The 13680-nt window shown below is 40.9% G+C and overlaps 1 protein-coding gene across 7 annotated transcripts in view; it reads right to left on the minus strand.

The window, feature by feature from the left end:
- KLF12 (KLF transcription factor 12) overlaps window positions 1-13680 on the minus strand; it is a 418858-nt gene that overhangs the window by 333505 nt on the left and 71673 nt on the right. The window contains exon 1 of one of the 7 annotated variants that reach the window (XM_054586429.1): window positions 8034-8051. The exons of the other annotated variants lie outside the window; for them this stretch is intronic. The gene's annotated coding sequence lies outside the window, so the exon portion shown is untranslated. Of the gene's footprint in view, window positions 1-8033; window positions 8052-13680 lie in introns of those variants that run through there. 7 annotated transcript variants of the gene reach the window in all.

Raw genomic sequence — 13680 nt, forward strand, 5'->3', positions numbered from 1 at the left:
TTATTTCTTATCTCTTTACTGTCATGGGTTCTCTTATAAATTATTCATTTTAGTATTCATTGCTGTATTTGGAAAGAAAAGCAGGAAATTAATATATATAATGGCTTTTAAAATTATAGCAATGTGAAGCTTAATTGTCCATATTGCACCTGAACATATGCATGCATCTGTCTTACAGGAATCTTCTCAGAACCAGCCCTCTTCATCCTACAACTATTCTGCTTACTCCTGTGTTTGGGTAAGAATGTCTCTTCCCCTTCAGCCCAGGGGTGGGCCTATGACCTTGACCTAACGAATCTGGGCATTCTCCCCTGAGGTCACCTTGATTGGTGTGGAGAATGGGCGTCCAGGCCAAATGTAAGGTTATGAGAAGAAGTGCCTACTCTTTCTCTGAGAATATAAACTGTCCTATGATAGAGGCAGCTATGTTATTGCCAAATTTAATAGCCTGAGAATAAAGCAAGCAGAAACAACAAAGCTTTAAGGTAAATAGAGAAACAGAGTACTAATGACATAATTTAAAAGGCTGCTCTGGCTTGTACTTAAAAACAGCTTTACCTCTTGGATGAACCTGTTCCATAAGTCAATAAACCATAAAACTGTTTTGATTAAGCAAATCTGAGTTGGTGGATCAGTTCAGATTGGGTTTAGCTGAGAATGCAGGAAACTTGACAGGAGAGTGGCTTAGGCACAACTGCAGTTTCTGCCTCGAGCATGCAGAGGGCAAAGTCAAGCAGTTTAAGGTTGGCATAAAGTTCTGTTTCCCCAGCTCTTACAGTATCCATCGCCTTCCAGCTCACAGCACTGGCAGTCCTAGAGTTTGATCCCACTGGTTTACTACAGCAGCTAGACCACCAGCTGTTACATCCACATTCACACAGCAGATGCGAAGAAGGGATGAAGATACGGGGCAAGGGGAATGTGCTAGGTGACTTTTAAGGTGGGTTCACAGAAGCTGTTACACGATACATCCCCTTACATCTCACTGGATAGAACTCACCTGGCCATATCTAGAGGCTAGACCATGTCACCTTCATCCTGTGTGCCATGTGCACAAGTAACAATTCTATTACCACAGAAGGAAAAAACAGACATTGTGGGACAATCAGCTTCTGCCTCATTTCTGCCTGTGTTTCTATAATTTCCAATCAGGACAACTTATACAAATCCCATGCTACATAGTAGGTGTTCTTTAAAGGGCTGTAATGAAAAAAAAAAAAAAAAAGAGCATGAGAAACTTCAAGGCATTAAATCACTACAGTATTTATGTTTTGGGTTCCCCGCACAACACATGCATAGAGTCCAGCAATGTCACATCTAATTTCATATTTAAAAAGTTAAAATTTTGAAAGCAGACCTTTCTCATGTGATGCAAACGTAACATGAGAATATAAATTCACTAAGAAATTAAAATCTAGGATACATAAGGAAATTCTAGAAAGAAAAAGACACTCAATTAAAAAGCCTGAAAAAATATGTGGATACATGACTAATAGTAGAGAAATTCAAATGGTCAAGAAGAAAATAGGACTTTTGGGTAAAGAGAGAACAGACTGATTGTGCATACTGACTTTCAGTCTTTCCCCAATTCAAATAAAATGGGAGGTAATAGATTTTTTTTTAGTCATAGAATGTGAGATGAGTCATTAACAGCAAAAGGAAAAAAAAGAAAAAAGGCAGAAAGCAGATGGAAAAAAGGTAAATAATTTAGCAGGTCCTAGAAAGCTGAATGAGACTAAGTCAATTGTGAGGAAAACTGAGAAGCAATATGGCTTATCAAAATGAAAAAAGGAAAAAAAAAAACACAACACCACTCCAAGATTCTAGGAAGCTGTCAGCTCCATATGACTCTAGAAATGAGGTTAAAATTTGGCTGAAACAAGGAAGATTATTAGTTGACACACAGATTCCCAGATACCCTACCTTAACACACATTGATGACTACCTTCCCCAATCCTAGAAGGCCAGGGGATGGCTCATTCCCTGGTGAGAGCAAAACATGGGGCCTCTACTGAAAGACCAGGGACACCCTGTGGGTAGAGGAATCACACAGAGAACAGACAGAAGGAGGGAACAGTGTGGAAAGGAGCTGAGTGGTGAGATGTCCGGTTTTCTTCTCATTCAGATCACTAACTGCAGCCTGCCCTATACCTGCTGGCAGGAGTTTTGATGGAGAACCTAATTAGTCCTAGTCAAGCCTACGGATATTTCTGGCCATCGCAGTCTCAACAAATAGTAGCCTCAATAGGTGACCCTCCTGAGAAGCCCACAGACCAGCTCAGAGCATCGGGAAGCTGTTTAGCGTTCCAGCCAACCAGAGGTTACAGAGATTATTAACGCATTCAAAGGAAAAAAGAAAAGAAACGAAAGAGAGGAAGGGGGGGGCGGGGGAGTAAAGGAAGGAGAGGAAGAAAAAAGGAAGGGAGAAAAGGAGAGAGAGGGAGAGAGGGAGGGAGGGAATGTCATTAGAAAAGATTATCTCCAACGAGAATAAAAATAATGAAAAGTAGTTTTAGAAATTAAAAAAGTAAAATATTAAATAAAAGGATAGGAAGACTATGGTGACACAAACTTTTACTTATTTTTATTTTTTAATATATTTTATTGATTATGCTATTACAGTCATCCCAATATTTCTCCCTTTGCCTGCTCTACTCAGTACCTCCCTTTCCCTCTGGCAATCCCCCCGCCTTAGTTCATGTCCATGGGCCATGCATGTAAGTTCTTTGGCGCCTCCATTTCCCGTACTGTTCTTAGCATCCCCGTGCCTATTCTGTACCTACCAATTTGTACATCTTAATTCCTGCACCTTTTCCCCCATTCTCTCCCTCCCCCCTCCCAACTGGTAACCATCCAAATCTATCTCCGTATCTATGATTCTGTTTCTGTTCTGCTTGTTTGCTTAGTTTGTTTCTTAGAGTCAGTTGGTGATAGTTGTGAATTTATTGCCATTTTAATGTTCATAGTTTTGATCTCCCTTTTCTTAAATAAGTCCCTTTAACGTTTCATATAATAATGGCTTGGTGGTGGTGATGAACTCCTTCAGCTTTACCTTGTCTGGGAAGCACTTTATCTGCCCCTCAATTCTAAATTATAGCTTTGCTGGATAAAGCAATTTAGGTTGTAGATTCTTGCTTTTCATCACTTCAAATACTTCTTAGCGGTCCCTTCTAGCCTGCAAAGTTTCTTTTGAGAAATCAGCTGAAAGTCTTATGGAAACTCCCCTGTAGGTAGGAAACTATTCTTCTCTTGCTGCTTTCAAAGCTCTTTAAGTTTTGGCATTTTAATTATGATGTGTCTTGGAGTAGGCCTCTTTCTGTCCATGTTGTTTGGGACTCTCTGTGCTTCCTGGACTTGCATGTCTATTTCCTTCACCAAATTAGGGAAGTTTACTTTCAGTATTTTTTCAAGTAAGTTTTCAATTTCTTGCCCTTTCTCTTCTCCTTCTGGTACCCCTATGATTCCAATGTTGGTTCACTTGAAGTTGTCCGGAGGCTCTTTATGCTATCTGCATCTTTTTTTTAATTCTTTTTTCTTCTTGCTTTTCTGACTGAATGTTTTTTCTTTCTTCTACATGTTCTAAATCATTGATTTGATTCTTGGCTTCATCCAGTCCACTGTCGTTTCCCTGTAATTTTTTCTTTATTTCACTTAGCATCACCTTCGTTTTTGCCTGGGTCTTTTTTATGCTCCTGAAGTACCCAATGAGTTCCCTGAGCATCCTAATAACCAGTGTTTTGAACTCTGCATATGATAGATCACTCATTTTCATTTTTAGTCCTTTTTCTGGAGTTTTGTTCTGTTCTTTCATTTGGGCCATATTTCTTTGTCTCCTCATTTTGGCAGCCTTCCTGTGTTCGTTTCTATGATTAGATGGAGCTGCTTCGATTCCCTGTATAAGTAGTATGGCTTAATGTAGGAAAGCACACACATAAATTGGATGGGACAGAGCCTTAGGTAATCACCAGGGTGGGGCAATCCCTCTGAATTAGGTTGACAGAGTCTCAGATATGGTACAGTTGTTCTGTGGCTCTATGTGGGGAGGGTTCAGAGAAAATGGCCACTGCTGGGTCTCTAAAGTTTTGTCTAGGAAGAAGCTGTCCCCCGGCATTCGCCCTGATGCCAGACAGCTCAGTTTTACCCCATATGTCATTCATGCCCCTCAAGCTGTTTCCCCAGTGCTGGAACCTGGAGGAGTCAGTCTTTGTAAGTCCTAAGTCTACTGAAGGCCCTTTAAGAGGAGATGCCTGAGAATCCCACAGTTTCTTATGCTGCTCCAACTCCCACTGTTTTTTACAGCCAGAAATTGTGGGGACTTACCTTCTTGGCTCTGGAACCATGGGCTAAGGGGTCTGGTATGGTATTGGGATCCAAGATCTCTCTCTCAATTTTTATCCATCACCATGTGGGTGTGGGACCGCCCATTCTGCATCTCCGCATCTCCACCCCTCCTACCCATCCGAACGAATGTGACTTCTTTAATTCCTTTGTTGTCAGGCTTCCATACAGCTCAATTTCCTGACACCTAGAAAGGTGATAGCTGTTTTGTAATTTGTAATTTTTGATGTGGTTGTGTGAGGAGGAAAGCCATGTTTACCTACATCTCCATGGTGACAGGAAGTCTCTGATGACACGAACTTTTAGAAAGTAGTACAGAAAACAGAAAAGAAAAGCAAAATAATAATAAAAAAAAATTGGAATTCTAGCCCAGGATTTCGATACAGGAGTTAAAAGGAAAAGGGTGAAAGTGGAGATGAGGACAGCACAGACGAAACGCAGACCCCATGCTGCTCCAACGCTTGTTCTTGTCGCTCAAGAACCAACTAAGATGATGAAAATGAGTTTGAGGTAGTAACTCCAGAGAAAACAGTAGCCCTGGATCCTCTGACAGGTCTCTATCGGGTTGCTTGCTATGTGAGCTCACTAAATGATTTAATTTGGATAATGAGATTTGTATTAGGGGAAAAAAAGTTCTTGAAACTAGGATTGAAGTTTACTAATGATAGGGCCAGCTGAGTACCCTGCAAAACTTGATAAAAACAGACTACACGACAGCAGGCACATCAGTGAGAAAGTCAGAACGTGCAGGACCAGAAGACACTTCTAGGAGATTTCAGAGAGAGAGAGAAAATGCAAGAGTAGGGGGGGGAAAGGCAATTAATAAAAGTACTGAGAATTCTAACGTTATCCAAATGGAAACTAGAGTGGAGGACTGCCTTCAAAATTCCAAAAGAAAATTATTTCCAATCCTAAATTCCAGGCCCAATGACACCTTCCATCAAGTATAAAAAGTAAGGACATTCTAAACACGCTAGTGACTGTGGGAGCAGGGGGAAGGAATGGCAGGGGAGAGCAACAGGGGAAAATTGGGACGACTGTAATAGGACAACAATTTTAAAAAAGAAAGAAAATGCTAGGGGATCACCTCTTAAGGTATATACATGTCTGATCAATACACTGTATACCTGAAACTAATATAATACTGTGTCATTGTAATTGAAAAATAAAGCCTGGCTGGTGTGGCTTAGTAGATTGAGCCAAACGGTCACTGGTTCGATTCCCAGTCAGGGCACATGCCTGGTTTGCAGGCCAGGTCCCCAGTAGAGGGCATATGAGAGGCAACCACAAATTGATGTTTCTCTCCCTCTCTTTTCTCCCTTCCTTCCCCTTCTAAAAGTAAATAAAATCTTTAAAAAATGAAATAAAAATTTTTACATAAGAAAATAAATCTTATTTTCTTATAAGATAAGGAAGGCACAAAAAAAGGAGGGCCTCTGAGATGAGGAGACAGAGGGCCAAAGAGGAAGGAAAGGATGGTTATGGAGACCCCAGGACAAGAACTATTACAAGGCAGAGCAGGGCTGAGGCTCCAAGAAGAACCTGACAGAACATCTGAGGAATCTCAATGCACAGAGAGAATCAGACAGTTGGGGATTGAAGCAGACAATAAAATTTATAGCAAAGAAAACATGCATTGTATACAGCACAACTGTGAGTAGCATCTCCCTGGTATAATGATATAAACACTCAATGCTAATCTAACCACAATCAGGGTAACTACACTGGAGAGACAAGAAAGTTGTGTTTGGTGGGGGGAACATGAGGCTGGTAGAACTAATTCCTCATATTACATATTGGGCCATCCATGGATAAGGGCTAACATTGAAGGAAATAAAAAGAAAGAAATGTATATAACTTATTTGGTGATACAAAGTTTAAAAATAAAAAAAAAATAGGCGAAACAGTTAAGAGTAGTTCCTCAGAGAATGAAAAAATAGAGGGAAGAAAACAAACACAGAATTGCTGCTCTTTTTTTTTTTTTAACAAACTCTGTTGGTCAACTTGACTGTTAAAACTATCTACACAGAAAGTTTAATAAATATCAAAACTAAAAAACAAAATAAGGAGAGTTTCTGACAGAAGCGGGAACAGCATTTCATGTGGAGCAAAGCCCAGTGAAGAGACCCGGTAAGTATCGGGGGCCATGGGGAGCTCTGTGGGCCAAAACTACAGCGGCACCGTGAAACCAAGCACGTGCGGGGGCGGGGGGCAATCATACAGGAGTTTACTGAGCACCACAGACACTGTGAAGCCATTGAGTAGAGGATCCATGTGACAATTTGGCAAATTTAGAGGATCAATCTGGCAGTGCTGAGTAAGGGGGGCTGGGGAGTACGAGGCAGAGGCTCCAGTTAGAATATTTCAACAGCATTTCAATAGCTGAAGTAGGAGTTAAGGGGGTGTGAATTTCCGTAAAGGCAAAGGATATGCAACCAGAGAGAGAGAGAAAGAGATTAAAACTCACTAGAAATCAAGAAAACGCACACCAAAATAACAACATACTACTTTATATCTATAAAAATGGTGAAAATTAGAAAGGAGAGTAACACCAAGTTTTGGCAGTGATTTGGGAAAAGAGAGAATTTCACACACAGCTGGTGAATGTTTAAATTCCGGAAAAAATAAAAATAAAAATATGGCAGTAATTAGTGCCATTAAGCTGACTTATGCCCCACATTATCAGGCAACTCCACTCTTCTTAAGGACACATGTCTGGAAATGTTTAAGGCAACACTGCAGTGGAGGGAGCTGAAGGCTTTGGAGATACACAGGAGGGGACGGAAAAGTAAAACAGGGCAGGGGAACATTAGGAAATGCTATGCTGAAGTGAGATTAAGCGCACACACTTGCGAACGCCACGGACCATTTTGCAAGGACTCTTGCCCATCCCGAAACCTATCCAGGCACATTGGAAAGTGCGCTCGGCTGCTGGCGAGGAGCAGGACGTGACGAGAACAGGAGCAGAAGTGGGGACTGGAGATAAAAGGAGTGAAATGAGTGGAACAGGAGAGGAGGCTTCCCGGCGCTAATGGTGGAGCACGAACTCCGAAGTATGACAGGCTCAAGCGTCCACACCAGAGGATGAAAAACACCATCACCTCTTCCCACCACACCCCATCTCCCAGCAGGAGAAAGACAGACAGAATTAGGATCAAGTAACAATCAATGAGCATTTGGAATCAGAAGACAAGGATTCCACGTCTGGCTCCCAAACTTTCAAAGTCTATGACCTAAAACTAATTATTTTCTCTTTCTCTGTCTCGGTTTCCCTATACATATAAAAAAAAGGAAGTTACAAAAACGGACAACCACCAGGCTAGTCAACACAGCCAGGACCATTCATGACATGAGGTAAGTCATAGCAACTGACTCAGAGGGATTATCTAACTTCTAGATGCTCTGGGCAAAGGCAGTCTATACATGATAACAGAACACTACAAAAACCATTACGAACCCTGTCCTTCGGAGCTGAAGCTTTTCACCCGCCACCTAAGTTCCGCAGGGAGTCAGCTTACCGAGGTCAGCGGCAACTCCCTGGCATCGAGCCAAGCCCAACACCGGACACTGACCAGTGAGGCTCGCAGCAAAGGGCAGGGAAGGGCTGCGTTTTAAGACGATGGAGCAGGAGGAAACTCTGAGATTAGCAAGTTAAACAACGCAATTTACAAATGAGAAGACAGCACAGGACTTACCCAGGAGCACACAGCTAATGCGATCGCTTCAAGATCAGAATCCAGGTATCCATGTCTGGGTCATTCTCATGATGTGCTGCCTCTCTATTCCTGTAAATTTTGGTGTTTTTAACATATTAGTGTGCCTATATACTCTACTGACTCTGCTACCATCAGGGCTTTCAGTCACCGGACCGTGTACTTTCCATTGTTGATGGAATTGCTTATTCCTCATTTTCCAAATAAAAACAAAAGGGATACATCTATGATCCTATTAAGAAAAATGACTTAGGAGCTTAACCATCTTCAATGCACATCTACCCTAATTTTAAATTAGTGAGCAAAGATTTGACATTTGAAAAAAATAATAAAGTTCCATTTTTTTATTGTACACATGACATTTATTCCAAAACATCACAGTAGAGCTGCATGACATCCCTATGAAGAAAATGGGAATAATTACAATAATTAACATCTCTGGATAGGGAAATTAAAGCAAAGAGAAGTTCAATTCCTTGCTCAAGAGCATCCAGCAGGATGTGCAACAGTGACTAAACCTTCTGAAGTCCCAGGGTACCAGCTGTTGATAATACTACTAAAATGTTAAAAAGCATCAGAAAAATAACGTTAGGCAAAAACTACCAAAGTTAACTTGAAATTTTGGTAAGTCAAATTCTGCCCTTTACTCTTGCACCAGAATGCTTCATAGATTAGAATCAAATTAGCTGGAAATTTAGACTTCAATTCTCAAATCCATTTCATTCACTTAAATGTCTTTAAAACACAAAACCCTAGTTACAGAACGATTTATTAGAAGGGGAAAAAAAACGATGCTTGTGCTGATGGGCCATGATAATATAAATCAATGCAAGGCATTTACTTTGCCATGAAAGTATCTGAAGAGACTCGTAAATTGTACTTCCTTGGTTCTTTACAAGATGTAACAGAAATCAACAATGCTCGTCCCAATAGGTCGGCTCTCTATATGACTGTGCCCACAGGACGCTCATTACCAGAGTATGGCAACAAACAATAGGCACAATCCATTCCCTTGGACCTTCTTCCCAGGGTGACATAACAAGGCTCCTCTGCTTTTGAGCTGGTCTTAACCTCTCTGCAGGCAGAGCTCACTGTGGCTCAGCCCATGAAATAGTTAAGAAATGACTACAAGTTGTTTTGTTTTTTTAAATCTTCATCCAAGGATATATTTACTTATTTATTTTAGAGAGAGAAGGCTAAAGGGAGGGAGAAACATCAATGGGTTGCCTCCTGTACATATACACCCTGACCGGGAATCAAACCTGCAAACTAGGTATGTGCTCTGATGGGAGATAGAACCCACAACCTTTTGGTGTATAGGTCAATGCTCCAACCAACTCAGGCCACCTGGCCAGAGCCACAGAGGTTTGCCATTTTACATAGAGAATACAGATACGCAATGTTGACAGAAGGAAAACAACAGCATCAGTTTACCCTAAATATAATTGTTACAGGCAGCAGGTGGGCAGTAAGCAAGGGATATAAAGCACCAAGCCCAGAGCCAGGATACAAGGACGCATGGTAAGGCCCAGGAATGAGCCTGAGGTGCAACTGGCTGAGCAGGTCACAGATAACGAGAGCTAAAACCCCGCGAGCAACAGTGGACTGCAGAGATGGGCAAGAGAGTCCAAGGAAACGGGGACAAGAAATGCAAGTGGTGCCAACCCTCTTCAAAGACTATTCTCAGCCCAGTTCAGGGAAAGATGGAGGTGCTTCAAACCAAAGACACAGGCAAATGCAACGCCTGCCTAAAAAGTGGAAATGAAGAGGCAAGAGTGAAGTGGCTCCCACCCAGAGAAGATGTTCGAAGAGTGTTTAAGAGGTACTAGGGAGGAAGGAAGGAAAGTGAAGGGAGAGGAGAAAAGAGTGGAGCCCACATTGTGACTGGAAACAAAGACCAAGGACCACACTGAGCATATACACCAACACATCAGTTATGCAATATACATTTAACCCAAATTTCACTGACTGTCACTTCTTTCTGAAGCATCCGTTAGAGGATTTTTTTCCTCTGTATGTTTGTTGGTAGTTTCTTAAAGTCATGCTTTTATTGCTCACTTGCCATTCTACTTATAGTAAAGATTAATAACACTGCATATGGTGTGTGATGAGTAAGATATCCAACTTACATAGCACTTGGTATAAAACTATGCAGTATATCCCTTTGTGTGGTAAGAACTCTACTTAACAAGAAGTTTCCTACACAGAGGAGAGAAGTGAAATTTATCCAAGTGTTTGCCATACTTTGGTCTACGAACAGGCCCAGAAAAGTAATCTGTGAAAATAAAAATTGTGTTACCCAACTATATTGTCAAACTAAAGTATGTTATTTCTAAAGCTACAGTAAACTCCAACTCATCCAAAAGCTACTCAACGAAAAAGCCAAGAGGACCATCATTTGTTTTGGCTTTCTTTCTATGTGTAAAAGATAAGTGGAAAATATTTACAAGCCATGTCTGCCTTCTCTGGGAGGGGAGAGGAGTGAAATTCTTCTCCATGGAAAAATAACCCTGCATATTTCCCTCTCTGTTGTGGGGCCCAGTAGAGAGGGGGAAAGGAGAAGTCTTGGAGTGAGAAAATATTAATGAGTCCTTGGGTTAGTAAAAGGAGATCCAGAACTGGTCTTGGCATGAGAGCCAAGAAAGCTGTAGTGCTCTGCACAAATGAAGAGCACAGAATTGGTTTTTGAATTTGCTGGGAGCCTTTAATGAGAGAGCGCGAGCGAGAGAGAGAGAGACAGAGAGAGAGAGAGAGAGAAAGGGGGTCACGGACCATGATGAGTGGCCAAGCTCAAGTTGTTGGATGCTGAAGGGAGAAGTCTAAAAAAGTGGTCTAGTATTCAATTTCAACCGCTTTTTGTTTCTGAACTTTTAACTTTTCAGCTTCTCTTCTCTTGACAAAGTTAACTCAACATGGTCTTTTTAACTTAAAAAAAAAAAAGGCAAGGTAAAGGGGCTGCAGGCACACGTGAGTAGGTGCACAGTGCAGCGGGGCAACCGGTGCAGACGGTGAGAGAGGAAGCAGCAGGGCTGAGCGCCAGCTGCCCACAGCCACCTCCGCCTCATCCCCTGGAACCAGGGCGGAACGCTGGCCTCCTCTCATTGTCTTTGAAGGGGTCTAATTCATGTCACCGAACTCCCAATGAACAGATTACAGCAAGGCTTCGTACTCCAAAAAGACAAATTTACAGCAATCAAAATAGCAACAAGTATGATGACTTTTAAAACCAGAACACTGAGTGTAAGTTGAAATGTCTAGCAATGAAAAAAGATAATTTTCAAGATATGTATCAATGAGTCACTTACGTTCATGTCCCAGACAAGATAACGGATTACTTTTCCTATCGCAGGGGAGGTGAACTGAATCAACTGGCCGCAAACTGCAGCTTGATTCGATACTTTTAAAAGGAACTGTATCTGCTTTTAAAATTGGCATAAAAATTTAAAAATTATTAGAGACAACAAATTCCTAAAAGTTATTTTGTTATACATAAGGGAAATGAGGGAAAAGATAGGAAGAGCAGCGGGCAAAGGGAGAAGAGAAAGATGAAGGATGAAAATCAGAGGCCAAGAAAGGAAATCAGATGAATAGAGAGCGAGACTGAAGGACAAGAAAAACAAAAACTGAAACAGTGTTAATTCAACCACTTTTTAACTATGTAATTTTTGATAAGTTTCTTAGGGCCTTCGTTTCCTTATCTCTAAAACGGTTACAAAGAAATTTATCTCATAATTTTATTGTCATCACTGAAATAATATATGCAAAAGTAACATATAAAAAAATGCATACCCATATCCAGCCAAGGTTATGAAGTAAAAGAAGAAGTTTATTTTTTTTAAATCCTCACCACCCAAAGACATTTTTTCATTGCTTTCAGAGAGAGATGAAGGGAGAAAGAGAGGGAAACATCACTTGGCTCCCTTCTCATACCCTCCCCGACCAGGGATCAAATCCTCAAGCCTTCGGTCTATGGGACAGCACTCCCACCAACTGAGCCACACCAGCCAGGGCCAAAGAAAGGAAATCTTAATATACACAATGACCATGAATGAAACCTGCTCTTGTGAAGCTGGCATTGTTACTCCTATTATCTACTCTGTGTGAAGTGTTCACTGACCTCTACTCACAGGCTCTAACTTCTTAAACTTTATTCCTGATACAGCACTTATTTCAGCCCACCAGAAGGGAACTTATTTTCCAGTGGACAGGGGTGAGGTCAGGCAGCTAAACCTAGACCTTGGTCCCTGAGTTACTGTGTGTGGTCCAAAACTTTGACACAAATGAAAATGGATCTTTCCAATGAGGACACTGAGATATTGTACAACAAAATAACATTATTAGTCATCATAATAGCAGTCCACATTTATCCCGAGCATGCGCGCGTGCGCGGTCTCTCTCTCTCTCTCTCTCCATCCCAGGCACCACCAGGCTTTTCAGAACTAGTCTTTTAAAATGTCACAACAATCCTTTTAGGTAGGTTCTGTATTAAATTCATTTTTAAAATCAAGAAATTTAGACCCAAACATTTTAGGTAACTTGCCCAAGGTCCCACAACAATAAGCAGGGAGTTAGATTTCAAACACAGCTTTTAAAAATTATACCAAATTCCATGACCCTTCAGGATCTTCTAAGTATTAGAGAAAAAAATAAATTATGTCCAGAAAACCTTTAATATAAGCATACTTCAGTTTGTCTGAGTTTTCCCCACAAAATAAGACTCATTCATCTTATTTCCATAATACTTCCCAGATGGTGAGACTTCAGGTAGGAAAGACACTTTTGGATTTCAGTTTCTTTATCTGTAACCGGAAATGTTCCAAATGACAGGCCAAATTATATAAAATAATTAAAAGATTACTCCCCCTACCTTCCCAGCAACCCCAAGGAGATTCTGGTATTTTTTTCCTGCTGACACTTGGTGGAAATCTCTGAATAAATGTCTTTTGTAGTCTGAAGTGCACAGCCACCGAAATTAAAGTTATATTATTCCGAATTCCTAAAGTACTGCAGAAGTCAAGGCTATGCACTCTTTAATACCTTGACTTTATATAGCTTTGTGAAACCTTTAGTTGTTACTAAATAAGAAATATCAAGAGTTGTACCTTTTTAACTAAGTTTTAAGAAGTAAACAGGAGAACTGTAAGGTTTAGATCTCCTGTTTACTTATCAACACCTATACCAAATACTATTTTTTTTTTCGCACAAGGCCTTGCTATTCAGAATGAAAGTGACAGCAGAATCTTCCTCAGTTGTCTGAGACTGTGGTTAGCCTACTTCTAATAAACAAGACAGTTTCCTGTCTCAGCTTCCCATTGCTCAACCCGAGCTGAATCATGGCAGCTTTCCTAGTCATGACCCCTGAGTGCACTGGTGCTAAAGAGTGTCTGCTTTGATTCACTCCCTATTGTAGGAAGCTACTTATCAGAGAATACCTCTCGCTTTTGAATTTAAAATATTGCATCAGTGGAGCTGAAAAAGGGAAGTTTTTATGCTCAAAACTTAGTATCTCATCTCTAAATGCATCACCATTTGGTTGATAAGCGTGGACGGACTTTTTTTAAGTCTCTAAGGGGCTGAAGCTCCGTGTGCATTTTTGGATGGTTTCGGAAGTGGTCAAAGCAGCATCCGG

Source organism: Pteronotus mesoamericanus, unplaced genomic scaffold, assembly GCF_021234165.1.
Source record: "Pteronotus mesoamericanus isolate MK-2021 breed Mesoamerican mustached bat unplaced genomic scaffold, CSHL_Meso_final contig_94, whole genome shotgun sequence".
Lineage (NCBI taxonomy): Eukaryota > Metazoa > Chordata > Mammalia > Chiroptera > Mormoopidae > Pteronotus > Pteronotus mesoamericanus.